The sequence below is a fragment of the Haliaeetus leucocephalus genome, unplaced genomic scaffold (genome assembly GCF_000737465.1).
Source record: "Haliaeetus leucocephalus isolate CR32 unplaced genomic scaffold, Haliaeetus_leucocephalus-4.0 Scaffold41, whole genome shotgun sequence".
In the NCBI taxonomy this organism is placed as follows: Eukaryota; Metazoa; Chordata; class Aves; order Accipitriformes; family Accipitridae; genus Haliaeetus; species Haliaeetus leucocephalus.
This window is the reverse complement of record NW_010972477.1, coordinates 91,567-97,426: the sequence shown is the minus strand read 5'-3', so window position 1 is coordinate 97,426 and position 5,860 is coordinate 91,567.

Below are 5,860 nucleotides of genomic sequence, written 5' to 3'. Positions count from 1 at the left end.
TCAGATAATTTGATTTGAAAGGCTAGATGAATTTGATCCTTTTCCAGTGTGTATCTAACTCTGGCACTTTTATGGACTGAGTAGCAGTATAATTGAAGAGTATTATCACATTTACATACAATGTCTTCCAAGTAAATGTTGCCATTATGGTGGTTACTGACCTAAAGACTCAGATCTTAGGCTAAAGTCAGATCCTTTCAGATTTCACTTCAAATCAACATACATTCAGTGACTACCACTGTAATACAATAGATAACACTAGGAGAATGTGAGCAGGGATATTTGTGAAAAAAAAAAAGAAAAAAACAACCCAAGATAAGCAATGTGGTTTTTTTAATGCAGAATTCACTGCATTATGGTCTCTGGAATCCACGTTACTTAATCTGCACCCTGTTTTATAAATTTTAATTGATTAGCTGTGTTTGCTATCTTGAATGTAATGTTCTTAAAACTTCTGGAAACCAGGACTACTAGTCGTGGTAATCCACAGTATGGCAAAAACATTTGAGAGACTCAAATCAAACACTGTTTATATTTAGGAAAATTCAGAAGCTGATGCAGATCTTGGTCTTTGCTCTTTCAAGCATTCATCTAACTGTATTCTTGCACTTTACCGGGGTTTAGCTTGTGTTTATTTTTAATAAAAGCCTCAGCTGGCATAAACTATCATACTGGATCCTTGATGTATCTAAGCAAATATTGAAATGTTGTTTTTTCCTCAGAAAACCCCTCCAGTTTCATTAGTATACTTTTGCAGTATCAGAAATATTTGTGGCCTATTACTGTCCTTTATTTCTATTTCTAAACTGTCACCCTACAGCATAAATTGTCAGTACTGCATGTTACACAAAATACTGTATCTCTCAGTCTTACAATCTGCCAAATTCACTGTATGTAGCCAGAGCCATTTTCCTTCATTTTTTGCAGTTACATCCAAATTATTCAACCTTATTTTATAATTATTTCAGTTTATTGTCATGGTTTAACCCCAGCCAGCAACTCAGCACCATGCAGCCATATGTTCACTCCCCCCCACCCAGTGGGATGGGGGAGAGAATTGGGAAAGGAAAAAAAGTAAAACTTGTGGGTTGCGATAAGAATAATTTAATGGAACAGAAAGGAAGAAAATAATAATGACAATGATAATGATAATGATAATAAAAGGATTGGAATATACAAAACAAGTGATGCACAATGCAATTGCTTAGCACCTGCCAACTGGTGCCCAGTTAGTTCCCGAGCAGCAATCCCCCCAGGCCAACTCCCCCCACTTTATATATTGGGCATGATGTCACCTGGTGTGGAATACCCTGTTGGCCAGTTTGGGTCAGCTGTCCTGGCTGTGTCCCCTCCCAACTTCTTGTGCCCCTCCAGCTTTCTTGCTGGCTGGGCATGAGAAGCTGAAAAATCCTTGACTTTAGTCTAAGCACTACTTAGCAACAACTGAAACCATCAGTGTGTTATCAACATTCTTCTCATACTGAATCCAAAACATAACACTATACCAGCTACTAGAAAGAAAATTAACTCTATCCCAGCCGAAACCAGGACAATTATATACAGCATGCAGATGGAGAGGATCCAGTGATCAGTTACCACAGTTGAGGTACTAAAATTATGCATATTGACTTTCTTATACTCATTTCAGGAAAAGAAAGTTTATATAGTAAATTTGTCAGAGTATTTTGCATTAATTATTACAGCTTTAGTTATTAGAAAGGTGTTTTTAAATTTGGACTGCCAGTTCTGCTACTCTGCTAAAGAAAGTACTCCTAAAATACGCTATTTTTGCTAGCAAAATCAAATTGTTGAAAGACAGAAAAAAATGGGGAGTCTGCAAATATTCTGCCAATATGATTGTCAAATAGTGGTGTTTCTCCGAAGATTTTTAAAAGTAGTTTTAATGCTCAGATTCATTGCTAAAAAGGGTAAAATTTTCTGGCAGAGCTTTTTACTTTAAAATAATCTGGGACAAATTAGGCAGTTCAAAAGACCTGGGTTTCACTCACTGCTGACAGGAAAATTCATTGCAAAAACCTCATAAATATACTCTAAGCAAATATCTCTCCTTAGAGACTCAGGCTCATGGGAATCCACTTATTCAAAATCCCAGCAAAGGTACATAGGTCTCTAAGATGCTGATCCTATAAAATTTCCATAAACTGTGACCTCAATTATTAATAGTTATCCTTAGAAATTATTCTCTTTGGCAAAACCCAGCAAACCTGAGTCTTCCCAAGTGAGGCTTTTAAGTCTGCAGACTGACTCCAGATAGCCCCAAGCTGAATGAAGCACTCTATTACAGTGCCCCATTAGGACTAATAAGATTTCCTTTAAAATTTGACCCAGCTGTTCCTTCAGTTCTGCTGGCTCAGAGACCTTGACCCTGCCACAGCTGTCTCCAACATCTTCATCTAGAGATGTCTGAGAACACTAACCAGCAAACAACAGTGACATCTCACCGTTTACTAAATAGAAAGCAAGGCACCTACATTTCCAAAGCTGTCTGGGTTAATAGCTTCATGCCTTTGAAAAAGTATACATGCTTGACCTTAAAGAAAGTAATGTACTTTTATACAAAGTCTACAAGGCAGAGTAAACCAAAGCAATAATAAATAAATAATTTATTTAAATAAACAAATAAAATTCTTGATACTTCATATATTTTGAATATTTTGGCATTTTTATTTCTCTTTCTTCTTTACCCTTATCTCTTCATTCCTGTTAAAGTTCATGGAAGTGGTGAAGAATCACTTAAAAATCAATGTGTAACTTTGCATGCATCTTTTTATTTAGAAGTGAATATTTAGTTTAATTAAATTTCTACAGCTCTCTCAAATCCAAGCCTCTTTCCAGTCACTTGGAATAGGAATGATTTAATGTGACATTGCCTTCAAAATTGTTTCCTAATCAAGTTCCTAACAAAGCCACTTGTTTGTTCAATTCTGATAAAGTACCTATCTTTGCTTTTACAGCAGTTGACTGAATATAAAAATCCTAGCAGCCGTCTCCAGCTCTATCTGACAAGATTGGTAAACCGTAGGTAACGGCTTTATAGGAGTCTGATCAGACACAGGCATGCTTCAAGACTTGTATCAGTTGGTCTCCCCTGAGTATTTTGGTTGTAACAATGCTTGGCTCCGTGTTCTTGCTAGTGTCTGAAACACGCTGAAATAGGATATGTGCCTCCAACGGCTTATCACACAGATAAACTGGTGGGATTTCCTCTTTACAGTGACAAGCACACACACAACCCTGACTGTTTTGTACAGAGTTTTTTTGTGTATCAAATATTGAGCAGATATACCATTCACACACAATTGTACACACACAATTGTACACACACAATCGCAGAAAGGAGTCTCCATAAGGTATACACAAACTATTAGCCCAGCTGGAAAATAGCAGCACATCCCCTTGCAGCTATGTTACAGCCCTGCTAAAGGGAAGGGAGAAATAAGGTAGTCTCTTACATACATGACGGAGATAGTTAGGCTTTCTTCAGCTGTTTCTGAGTGACTAAGCTGAGGTGTCTATATGTCGTGAGCAATTAAATGTATCATAACTTCCTAGGATTTAAAGTTGTGCAAGTGGAATTATCTGTGAGTTCCCACTCCCTGTCTGTATATACACATACGCAGTCCCCTGGTGTGCTCTCCAAGAACAGTTCAATTGGTTTCCAAGTCAGTCAATACATTTCAGTTTTAAGCAGCTATGTGCTAAAAAGCTTTCACTGTTGTCATTCTGCATCTTTAGCGATACTGAAACTGTCAGACAAAAATTGCTGCTCAGAGCAGCAGGAGAATGAAAATGACAATAGACCCATGCTAATGTTAATCATAGAGGGGAAACACAATGGCATTTTTCAAATATATAGGGCTGTGCTTTAACAGGCATAGGCTCTTATTTCTCCCTTCTAGTCCATTTATTGTTTAAAAAGAATAACTGCAAATCAAAGAAAAATAACAGCAAAGAAAAAAAATTAGCCAAATGGACTGAATCCTGAAAATTCTCCCTGCAGGTATTTCCCATTGGTTTTTTGAATTGCGGTTGGTTTGAATTGTTAGATTGTTGTAAATACATTCTACGTACTCAGTATTCTTTAAGTAATTTGTGATCATTCCCATTTTTACCCTCATAACACCCCTTTAAGATTATTCCCTTTTCAGACAGGGCACTGAAGAATAGAGAACTAAGGTGTTTAGGAGCATGATTAACACCCTCTATAATTTAGATGTCTACTTTGTAGCTGAGGCTACCATGAGACTGTCACTAGGATCCATTTGATGGTTCCTAGAGAGCTTTTCTGACCATTAATCTGACCAAAACCACGTGTCTCCCTTAGAATGTGATGAAAGTGAGATTAGAGAGCCTGCTCTCTTGTAGGTACCTACACTCTAGATATAAAAACTTACAAAGAAAGAAATATCCCACCCAGAAGGATTCAGACAGAATTCAGATATCTCTGAATGGCAAATCTTAAGGAGTAATTCCAGCTACACTGCAGGTTCGCCAAAAAAATTAGTAATGTGCCTGGTAGTCTTGTCTGCATACACATACTCTCAGGAAACTCTACAAAGGCACATCTTCTCCAGCCCCATGTTTCAAGCTGTCTCCAGCCCAGCAGTCAGGTCGTTGCATTAGTAAGGCTCTATGCATAAGACAATACAACAGGGCACATGTCTCAAAGCCATTACAGTACCACATTAATGTGGTTCCAGACACTTTAGAGCAGAGTTAGCTTTCACAGTGAGCTCTAAGTAGATTGGTGACTATATGTTGCCTGTGACCACCCAGGATCCAGAAACATGGCATTTTCTGCCTCCATGTGTCTTGGCCCAGTTGGTTTTGACAGAATATGCCCATTATGCAACTATACTATTTTTTCTCCTTTCCAAATGTTCTGCTGAGAGTTTACCTAAAGACAGGGTAGTAGCCTCGGTGCTCCAGAGCCTCTAGTATTCTCTAGCTCTTAGTACCTCAGATTTCCTATTTTGCAGAAAATCTGCTTTTCTTATCAAATTCACAGAGTTATCTTGGGGTCTCAGCTCATTCTTGCAAAGTTCTATTTTAAGTAGCAGAAACACAGATTCTCTAACTGAAATTAAATAGCTTGTGCTATGTCCTGAAGTACTTCTCAGTATTAAGGTAACACTGCATGCTCTTAGGTAGTTCTAAGCACCTACAGAGCTTCATGCTTCTTGTATTCAGAAGCAATGGCAGTCATTAATTGCCCTTATCCTCCCAACACACCCATGAGGTAAAAAAATGGACCTTTTTGTTTTCCCTTTGGAACTGAGACACTGCAAATTCAGGTCAAGATCTTTCATTCTCTGGGAATGAAGTACCCTTTTGCATAAGCAAAATGATGTCCAGCATTGCAGCATTGACTACATGTTGTCTTGCTGCCTTGCAAAATTCATACTTCACATTGGGTTCCAAAAGATCCAAACAATGTATTAGAGCAGGTAGACACCTGCTGCCAGGATCCACAGATGACATTTAGATAGGCAGAGACACCACCTACACCAGCCAAAGAAGGGGATGATCCTAAGTCTCATTCCCCAAAGTAGTAAATGACAATCTGTCAGCAGAGATGTTCTTGGTCACAACTGACCTGCAGAAGTTACTAAGCCAGGCTAGCCTGAAACAGAGGCTCTTCCCAATTCAAAAAGCTCTGTAAAGACTAAGTAAGGCCTATTTTCAAATGTCTACTTAGTCTTACCAGGATTGCAGATTCAATACAGGGTTCAATAAAGCATTGCTGGATTTTGTACCTGGGACGGACTAAGGCCAGGCACAAGTCTAAATTAGGAGAGGAGTGGCTGGAGAGCTGCCCTGCAGGAAGGGGTCTGGGGGG